This window comes from Miscanthus floridulus, unplaced genomic scaffold, assembly GCF_019320115.1.
Source record: "Miscanthus floridulus cultivar M001 unplaced genomic scaffold, ASM1932011v1 fs_714_2_3, whole genome shotgun sequence".
NCBI lineage: Eukaryota > Viridiplantae > Streptophyta > Magnoliopsida > Poales > Poaceae > Miscanthus > Miscanthus floridulus.
In genome coordinates, this window is record NW_027097150.1 from 5,158 (window position 1) to 13,903 (window position 8,746).

The window sequence follows — 8,746 nt, forward strand, 5'->3', positions numbered from 1 at the left end:
TTTATACATAAATATGATCGACATTAACCAGAGTCAACATATATATATATATATATATATATATATATATATATATATATATATATATATATGGGAGATAGCTTAGCTAGTAAGTAAATAACTAAACAAATATCCATATGATCGACATTAATTATTTAACACTCACTTGAAGTTGTAGGGGAAGAGTATGTCCTTGTTTTGTTGGTTCACTAAGAACCTCATGAGATTTTTCTCGAGTTCAGCTTTCCATTGAGGCGGGGGATTAGGGTGTTTGAATACGACATTTGGATGGACGAAACCAACATCATTATCCTTTCTCTTTCTGAGTTCTGTCATCTCATATCTGCATATATAAAAATATAGTGTGATGATATATAATTTATATATATACATGTAGCTTTATATATATACATTTTAATAGTAGAAAATAATCACACTTACAGACAATAGCAGCTAATGAGACTTTTGTCGAGAGAGTCCAGGTGGCATAGTTGGTGTAATTCTGAAAACTCGACATATATAATGTCATCGCCACGGAAGTAATGTTGGTTTCTAACTCTGACAGAAACAAAGGTCTCTCCCTGTTCACACGCCGCCATGTACCACTTGTTTAGCAGGTACATTTGCGTACCCAGTTCACCTAAGGCCTCAGGGTTGTATAGACTCTTTTCATGTTCAAATTTCTTCCAATGATCTACTTTCAAAGCAGATGGTCCTTCAACGAGCACTTGGGCAAGGTCTAGATCGGTATCCTCGTAAAACCGAGACAGGTCCTCAAAATCGACGTCCAGTACGTCTAAGTTTGAACCATATTTATTACGAATGACAAGAGGGGGGACTAATTGTTGCGATTGTTGTCCGAGTTGTGCAACACATTTCCCTGCTCTAGTCTTTTTCTGCTTCGCCTCAAATGACTTGGTGAGAGAGCGGTCGTAGTGCGATTTTGGCAAGATCTTTTGAGATTCCCGCTTTTTCTGGTCCACCTTCTTTCTTAGAAGATCTAGAGGTAGGTAGAAGTATGGTTTCTCTGGATTCTCCCTCGCTTCTCGTTGTTTTCTTACTTTTTCGAAGAAACTGCTCACATCTTTTTGTACTAGAGCATTTAATTCCTTTTCACTTTTCTCGTAAGCCAGTTTTTGGGGAATAACTGGATTGGAGGAGGCTTTCTTCTTTGCCGGCTGGTGGGCCAATGACTTCGTTTACATGGTGGGCCTCTTAGGAGCTGGCTGCTTCTTGGTCATGAAAGGAGGCGGGGCAGCCGTTGGAGACCTCCTTGGAGGCGTTGGAGACCTCCTTGGAGGTGGCAGCGGTGGCGGTGTTGCATAATCATTGCCCGGAGCACTATGATGATCTGGAGATTGAATAATTGGACTTAGGTTGGCGGAGACCCTGCTGTGTGAGTACAAAAAGAATAATTAGGTATAAGAAATTGTTATTATTAATCATGCATGTCAATAGAAAATTAGTGAAAAAATTGTTTCGTTCACTTTTATCCGTACCTATTGTCTGGCAGTTGAGAAAGCGACGGTGGACTAGAGACCCTAGGAATAATCATGTAGCGCTTGCGCTATAGTATGAATGTCTTCTCTGCTTCTCCTAGAGTCTTCTTCCCATCACCTCCTGGAATGTCAAGAGCTAGATCGCTAAAACCTTTGTTAACTCTATCCACTAAGACGCTAACATATCCAGGTGGTATTATTGCCCCATGGATTCTTGGTGTCTTGGTAGGATATGGAGGAGAAAAAACACCGAGAGCCACCATAATTGTGGCATTCCCTTTTGGAATATGTAGCTCACATGATATAAACGGTGCAGTGATGTCATCCACGGGAAAACGTAGCATTGCGTCATCTTGATTTGGTAACTCCGTGGAAGCACAACTGCTTTTCAACTGATCATGGGGGCTAATATTAATATTGATTCCTGGATCTGATGCCTGCCTTTGGGCACTCATTGCTATTTGCACTTGCTTTATGATTTTGTCCTGCATTCTAGCTTGCATGTCTTTTTTGCGCTCCTGTGCTTGAAGCAACACCTCCCGTGACTCACGAACATATTCCTCCAACCTACTGATCCGTGTTGCTTCCTCATCCTTCCTTCTCTGCCGGCTTCTATAGGTATCTCTGTCGTCAGGGAAACCATGCTCCCAAGAAATGTTCTGTCCTAAACCTCTCGTTCGGCCACTGTGTTCAGCAGTCTCGATGGCATACGTTAGTTCATCCTTCTCTCTATTGGGCCTGAACGCACCAATAGCTTTAGCTTGTAGAGCATAAGAAAATCTTTGTGTTGCTCTTTCGAGTTTTGGGCTATGAACCAGCTTCCTGGTCTCTAGGTCTAGTCTTCCCCCATGAGCGAAAAATCAATTCTTTACACGTTTGGGCCAATTAAGTGATTCTGGTATGATACTCTTGGCAAGAATGTCCGTTTCCATTTTTTCCCACTTGGGAATGGTAGTCGCGTAGCCACCTGATCCCATGCCATGGTGGTATACCTTCTGTCGGGCATTCTCTTGGTTCCTTCTCACCCATTTCTCACCCTCTTCCGATGTCTTGTACTGTACAAAATCATTCCAGTAGGGCCTTAACTTCGCGAGCGGGCCACTAGTATTGAAATTGGGCGTTAGGTTCTTCTTGACGTATTTCGTATATAGAGATTTCTTCCAAGTCTAAAATTGTGTGGCCATCTTCTTCATAGCCCACTTTCGAACTAGTTCCTTCAATTCATCATCGTTGATAGCATCATAATCATCCGTTTGCAACGTGAAATATTGAAGGATATCATCCCAAATTAAATTCTTATCAAGATCAGAGACAAAACTAACATGAGGCTCGTTGATCTTTTGCTTCCATTCATGGGCACTGATCAAAAGTCTGTCCCTTACAGGGTACCTATAGTGTTGCACGAATTTCCTTGCATATGGACCAAGTGGTTCGCTTGTCTCGATATTGAATTCTGATATTATGTAGCGCCCCTCCAATGGCTTTTTCAGGCCTTGAATATTTTTGCTTTTTGCCGTTGTGGTCGTCGATCCAGAGGGCCACGTATAAAAAAGAATAAATATCATGTGTACACATAATAGATGATAGATATTCAAATATATATATATATATATAATATTCAAATATATATATAAATATATAAACCTCATCAGTGTTTTCTTGCACAATATTTTCTTGGTTATCTTCAAGAGCCAGGTATTGACTCCCATCATCTACATCTTGCTGGTCACCATCGGCCAATTGAGTGCCGGTGTTGATAATATCCATCATTTCTTCATCCATGTTGTCTCTCGGGGTTGCCATCTAGCTTTTACACCACTAGATATATCTATAAAAAATAAAAACTATATCTATCAAATATCCATCAAATTCTAGCTCAAAAACATGTTTAAATAAATAACCATCCGTACTAGTTGACCTTACTTACGTGATCTTCTTGGCAAGAATTTCTCCACCAGACGGCACCGTACTTGGCCACGGAAGAGCTCCGATTCTACGAGGAAGGGAACATGGTCTTCCACGACCGTTGCCGCTCTCCCTTGTTGTAGGATCTACAAGAAGATAAAGAAGGCCTCAAGGGGGGTGAATAGGCCTGTAAAAATTCAACTCAAAACTCTGTTAGAACAGAGGGCGGCACTGCCGGCTTTATAGGGCGGCACTGCCGTTCTACAAAAAATAATCTAACACAGTTGAGATTTAACAGATATGAACCTGACCCCACTAGCTACTTAATCCTGCAATATAACTTCAAGATCTAGTTCGAAGACTGGATACCATAGAAACTTCACACAAATGTGAATCGAGCAACTAAACCCTAACAACAGCTAGCAACAAAGTAAACAACAAGTATAATAAAGACGAAGCATGCAACGCACAAGATTTATCCCGTGGTTCAGCTCACCACTAAGGTTTGCCTAAGTCCATGTTGTTGAGGAAGCCACAAAAGGCTTGAGCTCGCCATAAAGGCTTGCCTTACCCTCGTTCTCAAATCAAGAGAGTGAACTCTTGAAGTGGGGTGATTTCTTAGCTTTCGAATGAGGTTATAAACCTCCCAAGGCTGCCACATAAGTTGGAAAGCACAAGGGCGATGCCTAGCCGGCTAGGAGCAAGCTCCAAGAGTAACAAACCCTAGAACCGCCAGCCAAACGTGAACCAAATGCTCTTAGACTTTGGGAATCAGTGGATCTTCTCTCCAATCGAGTTTTGCTGCCTTTTCTCTTAAGTTTTGATGGTTGGAATCAAGGATTAGTTTGAGGGATGGAGAAGCAACAATGGAGGAGAGGGGTGAGCTTTGGTTATGTCTATTTTCGAGCAGAGTGACTCAGTGGTGAAGATGACCGTTGTGGGCCGGGCCTAAGGGGTATAAATACCCCCCGAGCCTAACGGTCAGTTAAGGGCGGCACTGCCGCTCTTAACAGGGTGGCACTGCCGCCCTAGCCAAAACAGGTAACATGATCTGAAATTTGGTTGGCTGTTTTGACTAGGTGAGATGATGTAGATCTATGAATTTGAGCATCTGGTTCAAAAGTTGACCAACTGTCCTAAAATCCCTCTTAATAGTATGGCTTTCCCTAAACTCAAATTCAAAACACAAAAAAATTTAAACCTCTTTTGAGCTGGGTCTAGCCACCTTTCGTAATTAGGACACCTGTAACCTATACATCATCCTCATTCTTTGATTCCCTGCTTGTCACCTCGATAAACCTCATTAGTCCTCTAATTTAGTGATCATCAATGCCAAAACCCACAATAGGGCTTGATTGCACTTACAATCTCCCCCTTTTTGGTAATTGATGACAACCCAATTAGAGCTTACATATGATATGAAATCTAAACTGTGATCTTCTGGCTGCTCATCATGGTGCTCATCTGCCTGATCCTACTCCTCATCAGAAGAAGAAAGGCGAGGCAAGTTAGGAAATAGAGGTGGTGGCTGCACTGGTGGAAGTGGTGGCAGCCCTGCCATCTCCCTAGCATGCCTCACTGCTTCTCTATTCTCCATTCGATCCTCATAAGCAGTCTGTGAAGCATATGTACAATGAGCAAAAATTGCCTTCATCCATGCACTCATCTTTCCCCACTTTGACTTCTTCTTTTGTTCCCTAGCCCTAGATGGCTCAGGAATATCTCTGTGTTCAGCTCTAGAAGGATGAACGCCTGCTGCCCCACTATCTCCAAGTCCTCCAGAACCAGTGTGCTGAGTAGCTGAGCCAAGTCCCCTTAAACCACCATGGGTCTTTTTGATCTTATAAACAGTGTGCTCACAATCCTTAGGGAACCACATGCCAATCACTCTCTCAATCATAAACATGAGATAAGGAGCATAGGGCAAAGATCTCCTCCCATCATCCATGGCATATGCAAGCTCAACCCAAATAAACCTTAGAACATTAAATTTCTCACTGTTGGAAAACCTAGACAACACATTAGCGATATAGCCATTCAAATCCGTTGCATTGTCTTTAGGGTTGAGAGTGATCCTGAAGAGATTGTTCATGATATAATAAAAAATCTTGAGCTTTGTTCTTGACCAATCAGGAACTGCAAGATTTTAATCCTTCCACATGAAGCTTACTTCCATTGGCTCAAAATGATGCTCATTATGTATCCTCTCATATGCCCTGTGGATGTGTCCAAAACCAAGAATTCGACAGAAGGTGACAAAATCAATGCGATAATGTCGCCCATCAGTCATCCAATGAAGCTCATCCACTTCCCTGTTCCAATAGTAAGTAACATGGAATTGAGCAAGAATCTCCCTATTCTAGTCATACCTGAAACTCATGATGTCTGTCATCTCAAAGCGGTCACAGGTCTTGATTGCTGTAGCAAACTGATGATCATCCCTGCTCTCCAAGTCACCAAAGTCAATGTACTGCATCTTGCTAATCTTGCCCTTGGACTTAGACAGAATGGCTGTAGCATAAAAATCAGATTGGAAAGCATTCCAAAATCTATAATCAATACCATTTGATATGTCAGAAGAGTAGGGATCAATCTCTTTGGCTTCACATGTCTTCTTCCAACTCATGGAATAATCAACAACTCTATGATCATCACCATTTTGGGGAGGAATGAGATCGAACCTATGGTGTTATCTCTCATATAGCTGCTATCAAACTCTGAAATGTGCAAAGGAGAATCAGGCCACACACAAATAGTTCTTCCCATCCTCTGAATGTTTTCCTCTTCAGCAAGGTCTTCATCAAGATCTCTATCTCTAGGAGTATAGCTCGCCTGTCCCCTGCCTCTCTTGACCTTTTGCTTGGTTGTCAACACCTTCCTTTTACCTTGGTCCATCTATGCAATATAAATGAGACTTGATAAGAAACTGTATAAGATAATGAGTTAGACATAGCTGCAAGCAGGTTTTAACAAGAAAAAGAACTTTGAAGATGACACAGGAAACTATGCTGGATTTGAAATCAGCATGGTAGAGCGGCACTGCCGCCCCCTGAGGCTGGCACTGCCGCCTTCAGTAGCTTCACTATTTCATCTTCAATTTTCTCGTTCAGGTTAAATCCTATTTCTAACAGTGTCTATTCATCATCACAATTTCAGAATCACAGTCTAAACAGAGAACACATGAAACCCTAGCCATGGATTTAAAAGATTGAGTATGAAAAGCTTTTAAAACAATTTTTGATAAGTGAATCCAATCTATTCTGAACTTCATCGGCTATATGAAATTGAGTATAGCAGTTAGAATCTATGAGAGGTGCCATTAACGGTCCCAAGGGCAGCATTGCCGCTCTCCCCAAAATCATTCATCCAGTGAAATCCAAAATCAACTCGATTCAACCATAAAAAAACCTTTCTAAATCCTTCATACTCCCACTAGAAACTGAAATCCATGACCAAAAGCTTCGCATTGCATAGATCGAGTAGGGGTTAGGGTTTCACCTTGCTTCCAAACCATTGGAGTGGAGGGAGAAGAGAAGAAACGACTCGGCCAAGAGCCTCCTGCAGTGATCAGTGAAGAAGAGTCTCGGCCGGCTATAGGAGCGGCACTGCCAGGGTGGCAGTCCACAAAGAACGGTGGCGGCGTGTGCTTGTGAGAGAGGAAGAGAGAAGCACAGGCATCGGCGTCGACTGGGAGAGAAGGAGAGAGTTGCGCCGAGGGCCAGAGAAGGAATAAGTAGAAGAAAACGGGCCCTACGACCCAGCCAAAATTGGCTAAAAACAGCCCAGTTTTTAGAGAGCGGCACTACCGGCCATAATGGGCGGCACTGCCGCCTTGCCAATCTTGCAGGGATTACGTTGTAACTTTATGACCTCCTTAACTTCAGATATGGATATATATATTCTCTAAATATCATGACCAGTAAGCAATCAACAATACAGACAATGGTCATTACACTTAGTTGGCCTTTTAAAGTGGTTTTGAAACACAATGTAATATCTTTTTAAATCATTTTCCTATATTGCTAGGTTGTCAACCAGAGGTGTGCCATATTTCAAACCATGTTACGAGAATCAAGTATATTTAGCTCACTACGCAAAGCACAAAACCTTGACTCATCGAGAGGCTTAGTGAAGATATCTGCTAGTTATTTTTTGGTGTTCACATGATGAATTTCGATATCTCCTTTGGTTTCGTGGTCTCTCAAGAAATGATGTCGGATGTCTATGTGTTTGGTTCTTGAGTGGCTTATGGGATTGTTTGCAAGCTTTATGGCACTTTCATTGTCATACAAGAGTGGAATTTTGGTAAATTGACATCCGAAATCACAAAGGATTTGCTTTATCTAAAGTAGTTGAGCATAGCATACACCGGCTGCAACATACTCGGCCTCAGTGGTGAAAAGGGCTACACAATTTTGCTTCTTAGAACTCTAAGACACTAGGGACCGTCCAAGGAATTGACATGTCCCTGAAGTGCTTTTTCTATCTACCTTGCAACCGGCATAATCGAAATCCAAATAGCCAAGTAGATTGAACTTAGAGCCTTTGGGATACCACAAGCCAAGGTTAGGAGTGTGTACTAAATATCTCAAGATTCTCTTAACAGCCACTAAATGGCACTCTTTCAGGTTAGCTTGAAATCTAGCACACATGCACACACTAAGCATTATGTCCGGCCTAGATGCACATAAGTAAAGTAAAGAGCCGATCATGGAATGATATACCTTGATGTCGATGGCTTTCCCTTCTTCATTTAGATCAAGATGTCCATTAGTTGGTATGGGAGTTTTGATAGGCTTGGCATTCACCATATCAAACTTGTTAAGCATATCATGGGTGTACTTGGTTTGGCTAATGAATGTCCCTTCCTTCATTTGCTTGATTTGAAATCCAAGGAAGAACTTCAGCTCACCCATCATGGACATCTCAAATCTCTTAGTCATAATCCTACTAAACTCATCACAATACACATGATTAGTACTACCAAATATTATGTCATCAACATATATTTGGCACATAAATATATCATTTCCAACTTTATGAGTAAAGAGTGTAGGGTCGGCTTTGCCTATTTCAAAGCCTTGTTTGAGTAAGAATTCCTTAAGGCATTCATATCACGCTCTTGGTGCTTGCTTAAGCCCATAGAGCGCCTTTTGGAGTTTATAGACATGGTTTGGGAACTTGGGATCTTCAAACCCCGGTGGCTGCTCCACATACACCAACTCTTGTATTGGGCCGTTGAGGAATGCACTCTTGACATCTATTTGGTATAGCTTGAAGTCATGATGGGCAGCAAAGGCTAGAAGCATTCGAATTGCTTCAAGTCTTGCCACCGGTGCATA